At 55.7% G+C, this 20,537-nt stretch overlaps 18 non-coding genes across 18 annotated transcripts; all 18 read right to left on the reverse strand.

The window, feature by feature from the left end:
- Positions 1–37: 37 nt before the first annotated feature.
- On the reverse strand, positions 38–110 carry trnak-uuu (transfer RNA lysine (anticodon UUU)). Its single transcript has one exon. It is a non-coding gene; the product is annotated as a tRNA-Lys (tRNA).
- Positions 111–1,180: 1,070 nt separating this feature from the next.
- Positions 1,181–1,253, reverse strand: trnak-uuu (transfer RNA lysine (anticodon UUU)). The gene has a single exon. It is a non-coding gene; the product is annotated as a tRNA-Lys (tRNA).
- A 1,070-nt stretch (positions 1,254–2,323) lies between these two features.
- Positions 2,324–2,396, reverse strand: trnak-uuu (transfer RNA lysine (anticodon UUU)). Its single transcript has one exon. It is a non-coding gene; the product is annotated as a tRNA-Lys (tRNA).
- Positions 2,397–3,466: 1,070 nt separating this feature from the next.
- On the reverse strand, positions 3,467–3,539 carry trnak-uuu (transfer RNA lysine (anticodon UUU)). The gene has a single exon. It is a non-coding gene; the product is annotated as a tRNA-Lys (tRNA).
- Positions 3,540–4,609: 1,070 nt separating this feature from the next.
- On the reverse strand, positions 4,610–4,682 carry trnak-uuu (transfer RNA lysine (anticodon UUU)). The gene has a single exon. It is a non-coding gene; the product is annotated as a tRNA-Lys (tRNA).
- A 1,070-nt stretch (positions 4,683–5,752) lies between these two features.
- Positions 5,753–5,825, reverse strand: trnak-uuu (transfer RNA lysine (anticodon UUU)). Its single transcript has one exon. It is a non-coding gene; the product is annotated as a tRNA-Lys (tRNA).
- A 1,070-nt stretch (positions 5,826–6,895) lies between these two features.
- Positions 6,896–6,968, reverse strand: trnak-uuu (transfer RNA lysine (anticodon UUU)). Its single transcript has one exon. It is a non-coding gene; the product is annotated as a tRNA-Lys (tRNA).
- Positions 6,969–8,038: 1,070 nt separating this feature from the next.
- Positions 8,039–8,111, reverse strand: trnak-uuu (transfer RNA lysine (anticodon UUU)). The gene has a single exon. It is a non-coding gene; the product is annotated as a tRNA-Lys (tRNA).
- A 1,070-nt stretch (positions 8,112–9,181) lies between these two features.
- On the reverse strand, positions 9,182–9,254 carry trnak-uuu (transfer RNA lysine (anticodon UUU)). The gene has a single exon. It is a non-coding gene; the product is annotated as a tRNA-Lys (tRNA).
- Positions 9,255–10,324: 1,070 nt separating this feature from the next.
- trnak-uuu (transfer RNA lysine (anticodon UUU)) lies at positions 10,325–10,397 on the reverse strand. The gene has a single exon. It is a non-coding gene; the product is annotated as a tRNA-Lys (tRNA).
- Positions 10,398–11,467: 1,070 nt separating this feature from the next.
- Positions 11,468–11,540, reverse strand: trnak-uuu (transfer RNA lysine (anticodon UUU)). The gene has a single exon. It is a non-coding gene; the product is annotated as a tRNA-Lys (tRNA).
- Positions 11,541–12,610: 1,070 nt separating this feature from the next.
- On the reverse strand, positions 12,611–12,683 carry trnak-uuu (transfer RNA lysine (anticodon UUU)). The gene has a single exon. It is a non-coding gene; the product is annotated as a tRNA-Lys (tRNA).
- Positions 12,684–13,753: 1,070 nt separating this feature from the next.
- Positions 13,754–13,826, reverse strand: trnak-uuu (transfer RNA lysine (anticodon UUU)). The gene has a single exon. It is a non-coding gene; the product is annotated as a tRNA-Lys (tRNA).
- Positions 13,827–14,896: 1,070 nt separating this feature from the next.
- trnak-uuu (transfer RNA lysine (anticodon UUU)) lies at positions 14,897–14,969 on the reverse strand. The gene has a single exon. It is a non-coding gene; the product is annotated as a tRNA-Lys (tRNA).
- Positions 14,970–16,039: 1,070 nt separating this feature from the next.
- Positions 16,040–16,112, reverse strand: trnak-uuu (transfer RNA lysine (anticodon UUU)). Its single transcript has one exon. It is a non-coding gene; the product is annotated as a tRNA-Lys (tRNA).
- Positions 16,113–17,182: 1,070 nt separating this feature from the next.
- Positions 17,183–17,255, reverse strand: trnak-uuu (transfer RNA lysine (anticodon UUU)). Its single transcript has one exon. It is a non-coding gene; the product is annotated as a tRNA-Lys (tRNA).
- A 1,070-nt stretch (positions 17,256–18,325) lies between these two features.
- trnak-uuu (transfer RNA lysine (anticodon UUU)) lies at positions 18,326–18,398 on the reverse strand. The gene has a single exon. It is a non-coding gene; the product is annotated as a tRNA-Lys (tRNA).
- Positions 18,399–19,468: 1,070 nt separating this feature from the next.
- Positions 19,469–19,541, reverse strand: trnak-uuu (transfer RNA lysine (anticodon UUU)). The gene has a single exon. It is a non-coding gene; the product is annotated as a tRNA-Lys (tRNA).
- Between the last annotated feature and the right edge of the window lie 996 nt (positions 19,542–20,537).

Consider the following 20,537-nt stretch of genomic DNA (forward strand, 5'->3'; position numbering starts at 1 on the left):
CGCTGTTGTCCCGTGGCAGAGCGATTTAAAAGCGACCCGCCCGCGCAGGGACTTGAACCCTGGACCCTCAGATTAAAAGTCTGATGCTCTACCGACTGAGCTACCCGGGCTCGTGGCAGGCCGCCTGCCCGGCTACGGCTTTCCCTGCCTGAGCTGGAAAACACGTTCGCGCTTCACACTCTCGCGCAGCCATTCTGACACAATCCACGCGATTCAGTCGGAAAGACTGGCAGCCCCGGCTGTGCAGGGCCGATTCCAAGCCGCCGTCTCTCTTCATCATCCCCCCACTCCATTGCCGCACCGTCCTCTCTCTACTGTAGCAACCCTCCTCAACACACACCTCTGGCACCGTCAAAGCCATCAGCAAGCCTACAACACAGCACCGCCAAAGTAAGAACGGTGCTCATGAGACGGCCTCATCATCAACCCTCCAACACCACGCGCCGTCCCTACCCCCAGCATCCACTCTCTGCTCGAAACAATCCACCCCACCACAAAGCCGCAGACACCGACACTCCCACACGCACGGCCACATCACCATCAGCTCCAAACCAAGGAAGATGTGCATGAAGGTTCCGTTGGACGTGTCTGAGTTGATTTGAAAACAAAAGCAGACCATCGATGAGAGCAGTCTCCATAAATCGAAGCTTCAGCACCTGCAAATATAATCAGGATTTCACTGCTGCCTCCCATCGCCACGAACCCTTGGCGCATTCGAGCCTCGGGCGACTCCCTGTGTGGAGTTTGCACATTCTCCCCGTGTCTGCGTGGATTTCGTCCGACGGATCCGGTTTCCTCCCACAGTCCAAAGGAGTGCAGCGCAGGTGTTTTGGCCATGCTAAATTGCCCCTTGTTTTCAGGCATGTGCAGGTTCGGAGTCACGAGGTGGGGGTTTAGGTGTGTGGGGGATACTCTTGGGAGAGTCGGTAGCCTGTTTCCACAGTCGAGGGATTCTATGCTAATTTCTGATTTCGCGCATTTGGAGGACCTTAAAGAGATCAATTCAAACAGAAGCCACGCGTTCCGCGATTACGGCAGCAACTGCGACAGTTCGGAAATGCAGGCAAAACTGCCCTGTGCTTGCTTCCACCGCCACAATGTAAGGGCCATTGAGTCTGATTTGTTAGCACTGCCCTGCGCCTTCGCTGTTGTCCCGTGGCAGAGCGATTTAAAAGCGACCCGCCCGAGCAGGGACTTGAACCCTGGACCCTCAGATTAAAAGTCTGATGCTCTACCGACTGAGCTACCCGGGCTGGTGGCAGGCCGCCTGCCCGGCTACGGCTTTCCCTGCCTGAGCTGGAAAACACGTTCGCGCTTCACACTCTCGCGCAGCCATTCTGACACAATCCACGCGATTCAGTCGGAAAGACTGGCAGCCCCGGCTGTGCAGGGCCGATTCCAAGCCGCCGTCTCTCTTCATCATCCCCCCACTCCATTGCCGCACCGTCCTCTCTCTACTGTAGCAACCCTCCTCAACACACACCTCTGGCACCGTGAAAGCCATCAGCAAGCCTACAACACAGCACCGCCAAAGTAAGAACGGTGCTCATGAGACGGCCTCATCATCAACCCTCCAACACCACGCGCCGTCCCTACCCCCAGCATCCACTCTCTGCTCGAAACAATCCACCCCACCACAAAGCCGCAGACACCGACACTCCCACACGCACGGCCACATCACCATCAGCTCCAAACCAAGGAAGATGTGCATGAAGGTTCCGTTGGACGTGTCTGAGTTGATTTGAAAACAAAAGCAGACCATCGATGAGAGCAGTCTCCATAAATCGAAGCTTCAGCACCTGCAAATATAATCAGGATTTCACTGCTGCCTCCCATCGCCACGAACCCTTGGCGCATTCGAGCCTCGGGCGACTCCCTGTGTGGAGTTTGCACATTCTCCCCGTGTCTGCGTGGATTTCGTCCGACGGATCCGGTTTCCTCCCACAGTCCAAAGGAGTGCAGCGCAGGTGTTTTGGCCATGCTAAATTGCCCCTTGTTTTCAGGCATGTGCAGGTTCGGAGTCACGAGGTGGGGGTTTAGGTGTGTGGGGGATACTCTTGGGAGAGTCGGTAGCTTGTTTCCACAGTCGAGGGATTCTATGCTAATTTCTGATTTCGCGCATTTGGAGGACCTTAAAGAGATCAATTCAAACAGAAGCCACGCGTTCCGCGATTACGGCAGCAACTGCGACAGTTCGGAAATGCAGGCAAAACTGCCCTGTGCTTGCTTCCACCGCCACAATGTAAGGGCCATTGAGTCTGATTTGTTAGCACTGCCCTGCGCCTTCGCTGTTGTCCCGTGGCAGAGCGATTTAAAAGCGACCCGCCCGAGCAGGGACTTGAACCCTGGACCGTCAGATTAAAAGTCTGATGCTCTACCGACTGAGCTACCCGGGCTGGTGGCAGGTCGCCTGCCCGGCTACGGCTTTCCCTGCCTGAGCTGGAAAACACGTTCGCGCTTCACACTCTCGCGCAGCCATTCTGACACAATCCACGCGATTCAGTCGGAAAGACTGGCAGCCCCGGCTGTGCAGGGCCGATTCCAAGCCGCCGTCTCTCTTCATCATCCCCCCACTCCATTGCCGCACCGTCCTCTCTCTACTGTAGCAACCCTCCTCAACACACACCTCTGGCACCGTCAAAGCCATCAGCAAGCCTACAACACAGCACCGCCAAAGTAAGAACGGTGCTCATGAGACGGCCTCATCATCAACCCTCCAACACCACGCGCCGTCCCTACCCCCAGCATCCACTCTCTGCTCGAAACAATCCACCCCACCACAAAGCCGCAGACACCGACACTCCCACACGCACGGCCACATCACCATCAGCTCCAAACCAAGGAAGATGTGCATGAAGGTTCCGTTGGACGTGTCTGAGTTGATTTGAAAACAAAAGCAGACCATCGATGAGAGCAGTCTCCATAAATCGAAGCTTCAGCACCTGCAAATATAATCAGGATTTCACTGCTGCCTCCCATCGCCACGAACCCTTGGCGCATTCGAGCCTCGGGCGACTCCCTGTGTGGAGTTTGCACATTCTCCCCGTGTCTGCGTGGATTTCGTCCGACGGATCCGGTTTCCTCCCACAGTCCAAAGGAGTGCAGCGCAGGTGTTTTGGCCATGCTAAATTGCCCCTTGTTTTCAGGCATGTGCAGGTTCGGAGTCACGAGGTGGGGGTTTAGGTGTGTGGGGGATACTCTTGGGAGAGTCGGTAGCCTGTTTCCACAGTCGAGGGATTCTATGCTAATTTCTGATTTCGCGCATTTGGAGGACCTTAAAGAGATCAATTCAAACAGAAGCCACGCGTTCCGCGATTACGGCAGCAACTGCGACAGTTCGGAAATGCAGGCAAAACTGCCCTGTGCTTGCTTCCACCGCCACAATGTAAGGGCCATTGAGTCTGATTTGTTAGCACTGCCCTGCGCCTTCGCTGTTGTCCCGTGGCAGAGCAATTTAAAAGCGACCCGCCCGAGCAGGGACTTGAACCCTGGACCCTCACATTAAAAGTCTGATGCTCTACCGACTGAGCTACCCGGGCTGGTGGCAGGCCGCCTGCCCGGCTACGGCTTTCCCTGCCTGAGCTGGAAAACACGTTCGCGCTTCACACTCTCGCGCAGCCATTCTGACACAATCCACGCGATTCAGTCGGAAAGACTGGCAGCCCCGGCTGTGCAGGGCCGATTCCAAGCCGCCGTCTCTCTTCATCATCCCCCCACTCCATTGCCGCACCGTCCTCTCTCTACTGTAGCAACCCTCCTCAACACACACCTCTGGCACCGTCAAAGCCATCAGCAAGCCTACAACACAGCACCGCCAAAGTAAGAACGGTGCTCATGAGACGGCCTCATCATCAACCCTCCAACACCACGCGCCGTCCCTACCCCCAGCATCCACTCTCTGCTCGAAACAATCCACCCCACCACAAAGCCGCAGACACCGACACTCCCACACGCACGGCCACATCACCATCAGCTCCAAACCAAGGAAGATGTGCATGAAGGTTCCGTTGGACGTGTCTGAGTTGATTTGAAAACAAAAGCAGACGATCGATGAGAGCAGTCTCCATAAATCGAAGCTTCAGCACCTGCAAATATAATCAGGATTTCACTGCTGCCTCCCATCGCCACGAACCCTTGGCGCATTCGAGCCTCGGGCGACTCCCTGTGTGGAGTTTGCACATTCTCCCCGTGTCTGCGTGGATTTCGTCCGACGGATCCGGTTTCCTCCCACAGTCCAAAGGAGTGCAGCGCAGGTGTTTTGGCCATGCTAAATTGCCCCTTGTTTTCAGGCATGTGCAGGTTCGGAGTCACGAGGTGGGGGTTTAGGTGTGTGGGGGATACTCTTGGGAGAGTCGGTAGCCTGTTTCCACAGTCGAGGGATTCTATGCTAATTTCTGATTTCGCGCATTTGGAGGACCTTAAAGAGATCAATTCAAACAGAAGCCACGCGTTCCGCGATTACGGCAGCAACTGCGACAGTTCGGAAATGCAGGCAAAACTGCCCTGTGCTTGCTTCCACCGCCACAATGTAAGGGCCATTGAGTCTGATTTGTTAGCACTGCCCTGCGCCTTCGCTGTTGTCCCGTGGCAGAGCGATTTAAAAGCGACCCGCCCGAGCAGGGACTTGAACCCTGGACCCTCAGATTAAAAGTCTGATGCTCTACCGACTGAGCTACCCGGGCTGGTGGCAGGCCGCCTGCCCGGCTACGGCTTTCCCTGCCTGAGCTGGAAAACACGTTCGCGCTTCACACTCTCGCGCAGCCATTCTGACACAATCCACGCGATTCAGTCGGAAAGACTGGCAGCCCCGGCTGTGCAGGGCCCATTCCAAGCCGCCGTCTCTCTTCATCATCCCCCCACTCCATTGCCGCACCGTCCTCTCTCTACTGTAGCAACCCTCCTCAACACACACCTCTGGCACCGTCAAAGCCATCAGCAAGCCTACAACACAGCACCGCCAAAGTAAGAACGGTGCTCATGAGACGGCCTCATCATCAACCCTCCAACACCACGCGCCGTCCCTACCCCCAGCATCCACTCTCTGCTCGAAACAATCCACCCCACCACAAAGCCGCAGACACCGACACTCCCACACGCACGGCCACATCACCATCAGCTCCAAACCAAGGAAGATGTGCATGAAGGTTCCGTTGGACGTGTCTGAGTTGATTTGAAAACAAAAGCAGACGATCGATGAGAGCAGTCTCCATAAATCGAAGCTTCAGCACCTGCAAATATAATCAGGATTTCACTGCTGCCTCCCATCGCCACGAACCCTTGGCGCATTCGAGCCTCGGGCGACTCCCTGTGTGGAGTTTGCACATTCTCCCCGTGTCTGCGTGGATTTCGTCCGACGGATCCGGTTTCCTCCCACAGTCCAAAGGAGTGCAGCGCAGGTGTTTTGGCCATGCTAAATTGCCCCTTGTTTTCAGGCATGTGCAGGTTCGGAGTCACGAGGTGGGGGTTTAGGTGTGTGGGGGATACTCTTGGGAGAGTCGGTAGCCTGTTTCCACAGTCGAGGGATTCTATGCTAATTTCTGATTTCGCGCATTTGGAGGACCTTAAAGAGATCAATTCAAACAGAAGCCACGCGTTCCGCGATTACGGCAGCAACTGCGACAGTTCGGAAATGCAGGCAAAACTGCCCTGTGCTTGCTTCCACCGCCACAATGTAAGGGCCATTGAGTCTGATTTGTTAGCACTGCCCTGCGCCTTCGCTGTTGTCCCGTGGCAGAGCGATTTAAAAGCGACCCGCCCGAGCAGGGACTTGAACCCTGGACCCTCAGATTAAAAGTCTGATGCTCTACCGACTGAGCTACCCGGGCTCGTGGCAGGCCGCCTGCCCGGCTACGGCTTTCCCTGCCTGAGCTGGAAAACACGTTCGCGCTTCACACTCTCGCGCAGCCATTCTGACACAATCCACGCGATTCAGTCGGAAAGACTGGCAGCCCCGGCTGTGCAGGGCCGATTCCAAGCCGCCGTCTCTCTTCATCATCCCCCCACTCCATTGCCGCACCGTCCTCTCTCTACTGTAGCAACCCTCCTCAACACACACCTCTGGCACCGTCAAAGCCATCAGCAAGCCTACAACACAGCACCGCCAAAGTAAGAACGGTGCTCATGAGACGGCCTCATCATCAACCCTCCAACACCACGCGCCGTCCCTACCCCCAGCATCCACTCTCTGCTCGAAACAATCCACCCCACCACAAAGCCGCAGACACCGACACTCCCACACGCACGGCCACATCACCATCAGCTCCAAACCAAGGAAGATGTGCATGAAGGTTCCGTTGGACGTGTCTGAGTTGATTTGAAAACAAAAGCAGACCATCGATGAGAGCAGTCTCCATAAATCGAAGCTTCAGCACCTGCAAATATAATCAGGATTTCACTGCTGCCTCCCATCGCCACGAACCCTTGGCGCATTCGAGCCTCGGGCGACTCCCTGTGTGGAGTTTGCACATTCTCCCCGTGTCTGCGTGGATTTCGTCCGACGGATCCGGTTTCCTCCCACAGTCCAAAGGAGTGCAGCGCAGGTGTTTTGGCCATGCTAAATTGCCCCTTGTTTTCAGGCATGTGCAGGTTCGGAGTCACGAGGTGGGGGTTTAGGTGTGTGGGGGATACTCTTGGGAGAGTCGGTAGCCTGTTTCCACAGTCGAGGGATTCTATGCTAATTTCTGATTTCGCGCATTTGGAGGACCTTAAAGAGATCAATTCAAACAGAAGCCACGCGTTCCGCGATTACGGCAGCAACTGCGACAGTTCGGAAATGCAGGCAAAACTGCCCTGTGCTTGCTTCCACCGCCACAATGTAAGGGCCATTGAGTCTGATTTGTTAGCACTGCCCTGCGCCTTCGCTGTTGTCCCGTGGCAGAGCGATTTAAAAGCGACCCGCCCGAGCAGGGACTTGAACCCTGGACCCTCAGATTAAAAGTCTGATGCTCTACCGACTGAGCTACCCGGGCTGGTGGCAGGCCGCCTGCCCGGCTACGGCTTTCCCTGCCTGAGCTGGAAAACACGTTCGCGCTTCACACTCTCGCGCAGCCATTCTGACACAATCCACGCGATTCAGTCGGAAAGACTGGCAGCCCCGGCTGTGCAGGGCCCATTCCAAGCCGCCGTCTCTCTTCATCATCCCCCCACTCCATTGCCGCACCGTCCTCTCTCTACTGTAGCAACCCTCCTCAACACACACCTCTGGCACCGTCAAAGCCATCAGCAAGCCTACAACACAGCACCGCCAAAGTAAGAACGGTGCTCATGAGACGGCCTCATCATCAACCCTCCAACACCACGCGCCGTCCCTACCCCCAGCATCCACTCTCTGCTCGAAACAATCCACCCCACCACAAAGCCGCAGACACCGACACTCCCACACGCACGGCCACATCACCATCAGCTCCAAACCAAGGAAGATGTGCATGAAGGTTCCGTTGGACGTGTCTGAGTTGATTTGAAAACAAAAGCAGACCATCGATGAGAGCAGTCTCCATAAATCGAAGCTTCAGCACCTGCAAATATAATCAGGATTTCACTGCTGCCTCCCATCGCCACGAACCCTTGGCGCATTCGAGCCTCGGGCGACTCCCTGTGTGGAGTTTGCACATTCTCCCCGTGTCTGCGTGGATTTCGTCCGACGGATCCGGTTTCCTCCCACAGTCCAAAGGAGTGCAGCGCAGGTGTTTTGGCCATGCTAAATTGCCCCTTGTTTTCAGGCATGTGCAGGTTCGGAGTCACGAGGTGGGGGTTTAGGTGTGTGGGGGATACTCTTGGGAGAGTCGGTAGCCTGTTTCCACAGTCGAGGGATTCTATGCTAATTTCTGATTTCGCGCATTTGGAGGACCTTAAAGAGATCAATTCAAACAGAAGCCACGCGTTCCGCGATTACGGCAGCAACTGCGACAGTTCGGAAATGCAGGCAAAACTGCCCTGTGCTTGCTTCCACCGCCACAATGTAAGGGCCATTGAGTCTGATTTGTTAGCACTGCCCTGCGCCTTCGCTGTTGTCCCGTGGCAGAGCGATTTAAAAGCGACCCGCCCGAGCAGGGACTTGAACCCTGGACCCTCAGATTAAAAGTCTGATGCTCTACCGACTGAGCTACCCGGGCTCGTGGCAAGCCGCCTGCCCGGCTACGGCTTTCCCTGCCTGAGCTGGAAAACACGTTCGCGCTTCACACTCTCGCGCAGCCATTCTGACACAATCCACGCGATTCAGTCGGAAAGACTGGCAGCCCCGGCTGTGCAGGGCCGATTCCAAGCCGCCGTCTCTCTTCATCATCCCCCCACTCCATTGCCGCACCGTCCTCTCTCTACTGTAGCAACCCTCCTCAACACACACCTCTGGCACCGTCAAAGCCATCAGCAAGCCTACAACACAGCACCGCCAAAGTAAGAACGGTGCTCATGAGACGGCCTCATCATCAACCCTCCAACACCACGCGCCGTCCCTACCCCCAGCATCCACTCTCTGCTCGAAACAATCCACCCCACCACAAAGCCGCAGACACCGACACTCCCACACGCACGGCCACATCACCATCAGCTCCAAACCAAGGAAGATGTGCATGAAGGTTCCGTTGGACGTGTCTGAGTTGATTTGAAAACAAAAGCAGACCATCGATGAGAGCAGTCTCCATAAATCGAAGCTTCAGCACCTGCAAATATAATCAGGATTTCACTGCTGCCTCCCATCGCCACGAACCCTTGGCGCATTCGAGCCTCGGGCGACTCCCTGTGTGGAGTTTGCACATTCTCCCCGTGTCTGCGTGGATTTCGTCCGACGGATCCGGTTTCCTCCCACAGTCCAAAGGAGTGCAGCGCAGGTGTTTTGGCCATGCTAAATTGCCCCTTGTTTTCAGGCATGTGCAGGTTCGGAGTCACGAGGTGGGGGTTTAGGTGTGTGGGGGATACTCTTGGGAGAGTCGGTAGCTTGTTTCCACAGTCGAGGGATTCTATGCTAATTTCTGATTTCGCGCATTTGGAGGACCTTAAAGAGATCAATTCAAACAGAAGCCACGCGTTCCGCGATTACGGCAGCAACTGCGACAGTTCGGAAATGCAGGCAAAACTGCCCTGTGCTTGCTTCCACCGCCACAATGTAAGGGCCATTGAGTCTGATTTGTTAGCACTGCCCTGCGCCTTCGCTGTTGTCCCGTGGCAGAGCGATTTAAAAGCGACCCGCCCGAGCAGGGACTTGAACCCTGGACCCTCAGATTAAAAGTCTGATGCTCTACCGACTGAGCTACCCGGGCTGGTGGCAGGCCGCCTGCCCGGCTACGGCTTTCCCTGCCTGAGCTGGAAAACACGTTCGCGCTTCACACTCTCGCGCAGCCATTCTGACACAATCCACGCGATTCAGTCGGAAAGACTGGCAGCCCCGGCTGTGCAGGGCCGATTCCAAGCCGCCGTCTCTCTTCATCATCCCCCCACTCCATTGCCGCACCGTCCTCTCTCTACTGTAGCAACCCTCCTCAACACACACCTCTGGCACCGTCAAAGCCATCAGCAAGCCTACAACACAGCACCGCCAAAGTAAGAACGGTGCTCATGAGACGGCCTCATCATCAACCCTCCAACACCACGCGCCGTCCCTACCCCCAGCATCCACTCTCTGCTCGAAACAATCCACCCCACCACAAAGCCGCAGACACCGACACTCCCACACGCACGGCCACATCACCATCAGCTCCAAACCAAGGAAGATGTGCATGAAGGTTCCGTTGGACGTGTCTGAGTTGATTTGAAAACAAAAGCAGACCATCGATGAGAGCAGTCTCCATAAATCGAAGCTTCAGCACCTGCAAATATAATCAGGATTTCACTGCTGCCTCCCATCGCCACGAACCCTTGGCGCATTCGAGCCTCGGGCGACTCCCTGTGTGGAGTTTGCACATTCTCCCCGTGTCTGCGTGGATTTCGTCCGACGGATCCGGTTTCCTCCCACAGTCCAAAGGAGTGCAGCGCAGGTGTTTTGGCCATGCTAAATTGCCCCTTGTTTTCAGGCATGTGCAGGTTCGGAGTCACGAGGTGGGGGTTTAGGTGTGTGGGGGATACTCTTGGGAGAGTCGGTAGCCTGTTTCCACAGTCGAGGGATTCTATGCTAATTTCTGATTTCGCGCATTTGGAGGACCTTAAAGAGATCAATTCAAACAGAAGCCACGCGTTCCGCGATTACGGCAGCAACTGCGACAGTTCGGAAATGCAGGCAAAACTGCCCTGTGCTTGCTTCCACCGCCACAATGTAAGGGCCATTGAGTCTGATTTGTTAGCACTGCCCTGCGCCTTCGCTGTTGTCCCGTGGCAGAGCGATTTAAAAGCGACCCGCCCGAGCAGGGACTTGAACCCTGGACCGTCAGATTAAAAGTCTGATGCTCTACCGACTGAGCTACCCGGGCTGGTGGCAGGTCGCCTGCCCGGCTACGGCTTTCCCTGCCTGAGCTGGAAAACACGTTCGCGCTTCACACTCTCGCGCAGCCATTCTGACACAATCCACGCGATTCAGTCGGAAAGACTGGCAGCCCCGGCTGTGCAGGGCCGATTCCAAGCCGCCGTCTCTCTTCATCATCCCCCCACTCCATTGCCGCACCGTCCTCTCTCTACTGTAGCAACCCTCCTCAACACACACCTCTGGCACCGTCAAAGCCATCAGCAAGCCTACAACACAGCACCGCCAAAGTAAGAACGGTGCTCATGAGACGGCCTCATCATCAACCCTCCAACACCACGCGCCGTCCCTACCCCCAGCATCCACTCTCTGCTCGAAACAATCCACCCCACCACAAAGCCGCAGACACCGACACTCCCACACGCACGGCCACATCACCATCAGCTCCAAACCAAGGAAGATGTGCATGAAGGTTCCGTTGGACGTGTCTGAGTTGATTTGAAAACAAAAGCAGACCATCGATGAGAGCAGTCTCCATAAATCGAAGCTTCAGCACCTGCAAATATAATCAGGATTTCACTGCTGCCTCCCATCGCCACGAACCCTTGGCGCATTCGAGCCTCGGGCGACTCCCTGTGTGGAGTTTGCACATTCTCCCCGTGTCTGCGTGGATTTCGTCCGACGGATCCGGTTTCCTCCCACAGTCCAAAGGAGTGCAGCGCAGGTGTTTTGGCCATGCTAAATTGCCCCTTGTTTTCAGGCATGTGCAGGTTCGGAGTCACGAGGTGGGGGTTTAGGTGTGTGGGGGATACTCTTGGGAGAGTCGGTAGCCTGTTTCCACAGTCGAGGGATTCTATGCTAATTTCTGATTTCGCGCATTTGGAGGACCTTAAAGAGATCAATTCAAACAGAAGCCACGCGTTCCGCGATTACGGCAGCAACTGCGACAGTTCGGAAATGCAGGCAAAACTGCCCTGTGCTTGCTTCCACCGCCACAATGTAAGGGCCATTGAGTCTGATTTGTTAGCACTGCCCTGCGCCTTCGCTGTTGTCCCGTGGCAGAGCAATTTAAAAGCGACCCGCCCGAGCAGGGACTTGAACCCTGGACCCTCACATTAAAAGTCTGATGCTCTACCGACTGAGCTACCCGGGCTGGTGGCAGGCCGCCTGCCCGGCTACGGCTTTCCCTGCCTGAGCTGGAAAACACGTTCGCGCTTCACACTCTCGCGCAGCCATTCTGACACAATCCACGCGATTCAGTCGGAAAGACTGGCAGCCCCGGCTGTGCAGGGCCGATTCCAAGCCGCCGTCTCTCTTCATCATCCCCCCACTCCATTGCCGCACCGTCCTCTCTCTACTGTAGCAACCCTCCTCAACACACACCTCTGGCACCGTCAAAGCCATCAGCAAGCCTACAACACAGCACCGCCAAAGTAAGAACGGTGCTCATGAGACGGCCTCATCATCAACCCTCCAACACCACGCGCCGTCCCTACCCCCAGCATCCACTCTCTGCTCGAAACAATCCACCCCACCACAAAGCCGCAGACACCGACACTCCCACACGCACGGCCACATCACCATCAGCTCCAAACCAAGGAAGATGTGCATGAAGGTTCCGTTGGACGTGTCTGAGTTGATTTGAAAACAAAAGCAGACGATCGATGAGAGCAGTCTCCATAAATCGAAGCTTCAGCACCTGCAAATATAATCAGGATTTCACTGCTGCCTCCCATCGCCACGAACCCTTGGCGCATTCGAGCCTCGGGCGACTCCCTGTGTGGAGTTTGCACATTCTCCCCGTGTCTGCGTGGATTTCGTCCGACGGATCCGGTTTCCTCCCACAGTCCAAAGGAGTGCAGCGCAGGTGTTTTGGCCATGCTAAATTGCCCCTTGTTTTCAGGCATGTGCAGGTTCGGAGTCACGAGGTGGGGGTTTAGGTGTGTGGGGGATACTCTTGGGAGAGTCGGTAGCCTGTTTCCACAGTCGAGGGATTCTATGCTAATTTCTGATTTCGCGCATTTGGAGGACCTTAAAGAGATCAATTCAAACAGAAGCCACGCGTTCCGCGATTACGGCAGCAACTGCGACAGTTCGGAAATGCAGGCAAAACTGCCCTGTGCTTGCTTCCACCGCCACAATGTAAGGGCCATTGAGTCTGATTTGTTAGCACTGCCCTGCGCCTTCGCTGTTGTCCCGTGGCAGAGCGATTTAAAAGCGACCCGCCCGAGCAGGGACTTGAACCCTGGACCCTCAGATTAAAAGTCTGATGCTCTACCGACTGAGCTACCCGGGCTGGTGGCAGGCCGCCTGCCCGGCTACGGCTTTCCCTGCCTGAGCTGGAAAACACGTTCGCGCTTCACACTCTCGCGCAGCCATTCTGACACAATCCACGCGATTCAGTCGGAAAGACTGGCAGCCCCGGCTGTGCAGGGCCCATTCCAAGCCGCCGTCTCTCTTCATCATCCCCCCACTCCATTGCCGCACCGTCCTCTCTCTACTGTAGCAACCCTCCTCAACACACACCTCTGGCACCGTCAAAGCCATCAGCAAGCCTACAACACAGCACCGCCAAAGTAAGAACGGTGCTCATGAGACGGCCTCATCATCAACCCTCCAACACCACGCGCCGTCCCTACCCCCAGCATCCACTCTCTGCTCGAAACAATCCACCCCACCACAAAGCCGCAGACACCGACACTCCCACACGCACGGCCACATCACCATCAGCTCCAAACCAAGGAAGATGTGCATGAAGGTTCCGTTGGACGTGTCTGAGTTGATTTGAAAACAAAAGCAGACGATCGATGAGAGCAGTCTCCATAAATCGAAGCTTCAGCACCTGCAAATATAATCAGGATTTCACTGCTGCCTCCCATCGCCACGAACCCTTGGCGCATTCGAGCCTCGGGCGACTCCCTGTGTGGAGTTTGCACATTCTCCCCGTGTCTGCGTGGATTTCGTCCGACGGATCCGGTTTCCTCCCACAGTCCAAAGGAGTGCAGCGCAGGTGTTTTGGCCATGCTAAATTGCCCCTTGTTTTCAGGCATGTGCAGGTTCGGAGTCACGAGGTGGGGGTTTAGGTGTGTGGGGGATACTCTTGGGAGAGTCGGTAGCCTGTTTCCACAGTCGAGGGATTCTATGCTAATTTCTGATTTCGCGCATTTGGAGGACCTTAAAGAGATCAATTCAAACAGAAGCCACGCGTTCCGCGATTACGGCAGCAACTGCGACAGTTCGGAAATGCAGGCAAAACTGCCCTGTGCTTGCTTCCACCGCCACAATGTAAGGGCCATTGAGTCTGATTTGTTAGCACTGCCCTGCGCCTTCGCTGTTGTCCCGTGGCAGAGCGATTTAAAAGCGACCCGCCCGAGCAGGGACTTGAACCCTGGACCCTCAGATTAAAAGTCTGATGCTCTACCGACTGAGCTACCCGGGCTCGTGGCAGGCCGCCTGCCCGGCTACGGCTTTCCCTGCCTGAGCTGGAAAACACGTTCGCGCTTCACACTCTCGCGCAGCCATTCTGACACAATCCACGCGATTCAGTCGGAAAGACTGGCAGCCCCGGCTGTGCAGGGCCGATTCCAAGCCGCCGTCTCTCTTCATCATCCCCCCACTCCATTGCCGCACCGTCCTCTCTCTACTGTAGCAACCCTCCTCAACACACACCTCTGGCACCGTCAAAGCCATCAGCAAGCCTACAACACAGCACCGCCAAAGTAAGAACGGTGCTCATGAGACGGCCTCATCATCAACCCTCCAACACCACGCGCCGTCCCTACCCCCAGCATCCACTCTCTGCTCGAAACAATCCACCCCACCACAAAGCCGCAGACACCGACACTCCCACACGCACGGCCACATCACCATCAGCTCCAAACCAAGGAAGATGTGCATGAAGGTTCCGTTGGACGTGTCTGAGTTGATTTGAAAACAAAAGCAGACCATCGATGAGAGCAGTCTCCATAAATCGAAGCTTCAGCACCTGCAAATATAATCAGGATTTCACTGCTGCCTCCCATCGCCACGAACCCTTGGCGCATTCGAGCCTCGGGCGACTCCCTGTGTGGAGTTTGCACATTCTCCCCGTGTCTGCGTGGATTTCGTCCGACGGATCCGGTTTCCTCCCACAGTCCAAAGGAGTGCAGCGCAGGTGTTTTGGCCATGCTAAATTGCCCCTTGTTTTCAGGCATGTGCAGGTTCGGAGTCACGAGGTGGGGGTTTAGGTGTGTGGGGGATACTCTTGGGAGAGTCGGTAGCCTGTTTCCACAGTCGAGGGATTCTATGCTAATTTCTGATTTCGCGCATTTGGAGGACCTTAAAGAGATCAATTCAAACAGAAGCCACGCGTTCCGCGATTACGGCAGCAACTGCGACAGTTCGGAAATGCAGGCAAAACTGCCCTGTGCTTGCTTCCACCGCCACAATGTAAGGGCCATTGAGTCTGATTTGTTAGCACTGCCCTGCGCCTTCGCTGTTGTCCCGTGGCAGAGCGATTTAAAAGCGACCCGCCCGAGCAGGGACTTGAACCCTGGACCCTCAGATTAAAAGTCTGATGCTCTACCGACTGAGCTACCCGGGCTGGTGGCAGGCCGCCTGCCCGGCTACGGCTTTCCCTGCCTGAGCTGGAAAACACGTTCGCGCTTCACACTCTCGCGCAGCCATTCTGACACAATCCACGCGATTCAGTCGGAAAGACTGGCAGCCCCGGCTGTGCAGGGCCCATTCCAAGCCGCCGTCTCTCTTCATCATCCCCCCACTCCATTGCCGCACCGTCCTCTCTCTACTGTAGCAACCCTCCTCAACACACACCTCTGGCACCGTCAAAGCCATCAGCAAGCCTACAACACAGCACCGCCAAAGTAAGAACGGTGCTCATGAGACGGCCTCATCATCAACCCTCCAACACCACGCGCCGTCCCTACCCCCAGCATCCACTCTCTGCTCGAAACAATCCACCCCACCACAAAGCCGCAGACACCGACACTCCCACACGCACGGCCACATCACCATCAGCTCCAAACCAAGGAAGATGTGCATGAAGGTTCCGTTGGACGTGTCTGAGTTGATTTGAAAACAAAAGCAGACCATCGATGAGAGCAGTCTCCATAAATCGAAGCTTCAGCACCTGCAAATATAATCAGGATTTCACTGCTGCCTCCCATCGCCACGAACCCTTGGCGCATTCGAGCCTCGGGCGACTCCCTGTGTGGAGTTTGCACATTCTCCCCGTGTCTGCGTGGATTTCGTCCGACGGATCCGGTTTCCTCCCACAGTCCAAAGGAGTGCAGCGCAGGTGTTTTGGCCATGCTAAATTGCCCCTTGTTTTCAGGCATGTGCAGGTTCGGAGTCACGAGGTGGGGGTTTAGGTGTGTGGGGGATACTCTTGGGAGAGTCGGTAGCCTGTTTCCACAGTCGAGGGATTCTATGCTAATTTCTGATTTCGCGCATTTGGAGGACCTTAAAGAGATCAATTCAAACAGAAGCCACGCGTTCCGCGATTACGGCAGCAACTGCGACAGTTCGGAAATGCAGGCAAAACTGCCCTGTGCTTGCTTCCACCGCCACAATGTAAGGGCCATTGAGTCTGATTTGTTAGCACTGCCCTGCGCCTTCGCTGTTGTCCCGTGGCAGAGCGATTTAAAAGCGACCCGCCCGAGCAGGGACTTGAACCCTGGACCCTCAGATTAAAAGTCTGATGCTCTACCGACTGAGCTACCCGGGCTCGTGGCAAGCCGCCTGCCCGGCTACGGCTTTCCCTGCCTGAGCTGGAAAACACGTTCGCGCTTCACACTCTCGCGCAGCCATTCTGACACAATCCACGCGATTCAGTCGGAAAGACTGGCAGCCCCGGCTGTGCAGGGCCGATTCCAAGCCGCCGTCTCTCTTCATCATCCCCCCACTCCATTGCCGCACCGTCCTCTCTCTACTGTAGCAACCCTCCTCAACACACACCTCTGGCACCGTCAAAGCCATCAGCAAGCCTACAACACAGCACCGCCAAAGTAAGAACGGTGCTCATGAGACGGCCTCATCATCAACCCTCCAACACCACGCGCCGTCCCTACCCCCAGCATCCACTCTCTGCTCGAAACAATCCACCCCACCACAAAGCCGCAGACACCGACACTCCCACACGCACGGCCACATCACCATCAGCTCCAAACCAAGGAAGATGTGCATGAAGGTTCCGTTGGACGTGTCTGAGTTGATTTGAAAACAAAAGCAGACCATCGATGAGAGCAGTCTCCATAAATCGAAGCTTCAGCACCTGCAAATATAATCAGGATTTCACTGCTGCCTCCCATCGCCACGAACCCTTGGCGCATTCGAGCCTCGGGCGACTCCCTGTGTGGAGTTTGCACATTCTCCCCGTGTCTGCGTGGATTTCGTCCGACGGATCCGGTTTCCTCCCACAGTCCAAAGGAGTGCAGCGCAGGTGTTTTGGCCATGCTAAATTGCCCCTTGTTTTCAGGCATGTGCAGGTTCGGAGTCACGAGGTGGGGGTTTAGGTGTGTGGGGGATACTCTTGGGAGAGTCGGTAGCTTGTTTCCACAGTCGAGGGATTCTATGCTAATTTCTGATTTCGCGCATTTGGAGGACCTTAAAGAGATCAATTCAAACAGAAGCCACGCGTTCCGCGATTACGGCAGCAACTGCGACAGTTCGGAAATGCAGGCAAAACTGCCCTGTGCTTGCTTCCACCGCCACAATGTAAGGGCCATTGAGTCTGATTTGTTAGCACTGCCCTGCGCCTTCGCTGTTGTCCCGTGGCAGAGCGATTTAAAAGCGACCCGCCCGAGCAGGGACTTGAACCCTGGACCCTCAGATTAAAAGTCTGATGCTCTACCGACTGAGCTACCCGGGCTGGTGGCAGGCCGCCTGCCCGGCTACGGCTTTCCCTGCCTGAGCTGGAAAACACGTTCGCGCTTCACACTCTCGCGCAGCCATTCTGACACAATCCACGCGATTCAGTCGGAAAGACTGGCAGCCCCGGCTGTGCAGGGCCGATTCCAAGCCGCCGTCTCTCTTCATCATCCCCCCACTCCATTGCCGCACCGTCCTCTCTCTACTGTAGCAACCCTCCTCAACACACACCTCTGGCACCGTCAAAGCCATCAGCAAGCCTACAACACAGCACCGCCAAAGTAAGAACGGTGCTCATGAGACGGCCTCATCATCAACCCTCCAACACCACGCGCCGTCCCTACCCCCAGCATCCACTCTCTGCTCGAAACAATCCACCCCACCACAAAGCCGCAGACACCGACACTCCCACACGCACGGCCACATCACCATCAGCTCCAAACCAAGGAAGATGTGCATGAAGGTTCCGTTGGACGTGTCTGAGTTGATTTGAAAACAAAAGCAGACCATCGATGAGAGCAGTCTCCATAAATCGAAGCTTCAGCACCTGCAAATATAATCAGGATTTCACTGCTGCCTCCCATCGCCACGAACCCTTGGCGCATTCGAGCCTCGGGCGACTCCCTGTGTGGAGTTTGCACATTCTCCCCGTGTCTGCGTGGATTTCGTCCGACGGATCCGGTTTCCTCCCACAGTCCAAAGGAGTGCAGCGCAGGTGTTTTGGCCATGCTAAATTGCCCCTTGTTTTCAGGCATGTGCAGGTTCGGAGTCACGAGGTGGGGGTTTAGGTGTGTGGGGGATACTCTTGGGAGAGTCGGTAGCCTGTTTCCACAGTCGAGGGATTCTATGCTAATTTCTGATTTCGCGCATTTGGAGGACCTTAAAGAGATCAATTCAAACAGAAGCCACGCGTTCCGCGATTACGGCAGCAACTGCGACAGTTCGGAAATGCAGGCAAAACTGCCCTGTGCTTGCTTCCACCGCCACAATGTAAGGGCCATTGAGTCTGATTTGTTAGCACTGCCCTGCGCCTTCGCTGTTGTCCCGTGGCAGAGCGATTTAAAAGCGACCCGCCCGAGCAGGGACTTGAACCCTGGACCCTCAGATTAAAAGTCTGATGCTCTACCGACTGAGCTACCCGGGCTCGTGGCAGGCCGCCTGCCCGGCTACGGCTTTCCCTGCCTGAGCTGGAAAACACGTTCGCGCTTCACACTCTCGCGCAGCCATTCTGACACAATCCACGCGATTCAGTCGGAAAGACTGGCAGCCCCGGCTGTGCAGGGCCGATTCCAAGCCGCCGTCTCTCTTCATCATCCCCCCACTCCATTGCCGCACCGTCCTCTCTCTACTGTAGCAACCCTCCTCAACACACACCTCTGGCACCGTCAAAGCCATCAGCAAGCCTACAACACAGCACCGCCAAAGTAAGAACGGTGCTCATGAGACGGCCTCATCATCAACCCTCCAACACCACGCGCCGTCCCTACCCCCAGCATCCACTCTCTGCTCGAAACAATCCACCCCACCACAAAGCCGCAGACACCGACACTCCCACACGCACGGCCACATCACCATCAGCTCCAAACCAAGGAAGATGTGCATGAAGGTTCCGTTGGACGTGTCTGAGTTGATTTGAAAACAAAAGCAGACCATCGATGAGAGCAGTCTCCATAAATCGAAGCTTCAGCACCTGCAAATATAATCAGGATTTCACTGCTGCCTCCCATCGCCACGAACCCTTGGCGCATTCGAGCCTCGGGCGACTCCCTGTGTGGAGTTTGCACATTCTCCCCGTGTCTGCGTGGATTTCGTCCGACGGATCCGGTTTCCTCCCACAGTCCAAAGGAGTGCAGCGCAGGTGTTTTGGCCATGCTAAATTGCCCCTTGTTTTCAGGCATGTGCAGGTTCGGAGTCACGAGGTGGGGGTTTAGGTGTGTGGGGGATACTCTTGGGAGAGTCGGTAGCCTGTTTCCACAGTCGAGGGATTCTATGCTAATTTCTGATTTCGCGCATTTGGAGGACCTTAAAGAGATCAATTCAAACAGAAGCCACGCGTTCCGCGATTACGGCAGCAACTGCGACAGTTCGGAAATGCAGGCAAAACTGCCCTGTGCTTGCTTCCACCGCCACAATGTAAGGGCCATTGAGTCTGATTTGTTAGCACTGCCCTGTGCCTTCGCTGTTGTCCCGTGGCAGAGCGATTTAAAAGCGACCCGCCCGAGCAGGGACTTGAACCCTGGACCCTCAGATTAAAAGTCTGATGCTCTACCGACTGAGCTACCCGGGCTCGTGGCAGGCCGCCTGCCCGGCTACGGCTTTCCCTGCCTGAGCTGGAAAACACGTTCGCGCTTCACACTCTCGCGCAGCCATTCTGACACAATCCACGCGATTCAGTCGGAAAGACTGGCAGCCCCGGCTGTGCAGGGCCGATTCCAAGCCGCCGTCTCTCTTCATCATCCCCCCACTCCATTGCCGCACCGTCCTCTCTCTACTGTAGCAACCCTCCTCAACACACACCTCTGGCACCGTCAAAGCCATCAGCAAGCCTACAACACAGCACCGCCAAAGTAAGAACGGTGCTCATGAGACGGCCTCATCATCAACCCTCCAACACCACGCGCCGTCCCTACCCCCAGCATCCACTCTCTGCTCGAAACAATCCACCCCACCACAAAGCCGCAGACACCGACACTCCCACACGCACGGCCACATCACCATCAGCTCCAAACCAAGGAAGATGTGCATGAAGGTTCCGTTGGACGTGTCTGAGTTGATTTGAAAACAAAAGCAGACCATCGATGAGAGCAGTCTCCATAAATCGAAGCTTCAGCACCTGCAAATATAATCAGGATTTCACTGCTGCCTCCCATCGCCACGAACCCTTGGCGCATTCGAGCCTCGGGCGACTCCCTGTGTGGAGTTTGCACATTCTCCCCGTGTCTGCGTGGATTTCGTCCGACGGATCCGGTTTCCTCCCACAGTCCAAAGGAGTGCAGCGCAGGTGTTTTGGCCATGCTAAATTGCCCCTTGTTTTCAGGCATGTGCAGGTTCGGAGTCACGAGGTGGGGGTTTAGGTGTGTGGGGGATACTCTTGGGAGAGTCGGTAGCCTGTTTCCACAGTCGAGGGATTCTATGCTAATTTCTGATTTCGCGCATTTGGAGGACCTTAAAGAGATCAATTCAAACAGAAGCCACGCGTTCCGCGATTACGGCAGCAACTGCGACAGTTCGGAAATGCAGGCAAAACTGCCCTGTGCTTGCTTCCACCGCCACAATGTAAGGG

The sequence above is a fragment of the Chiloscyllium punctatum genome, chromosome 24, assembly GCF_047496795.1.
Source record: "Chiloscyllium punctatum isolate Juve2018m chromosome 24, sChiPun1.3, whole genome shotgun sequence".
Classification (NCBI taxonomy): domain Eukaryota; kingdom Metazoa; phylum Chordata; class Chondrichthyes; order Orectolobiformes; family Hemiscylliidae; genus Chiloscyllium; species Chiloscyllium punctatum.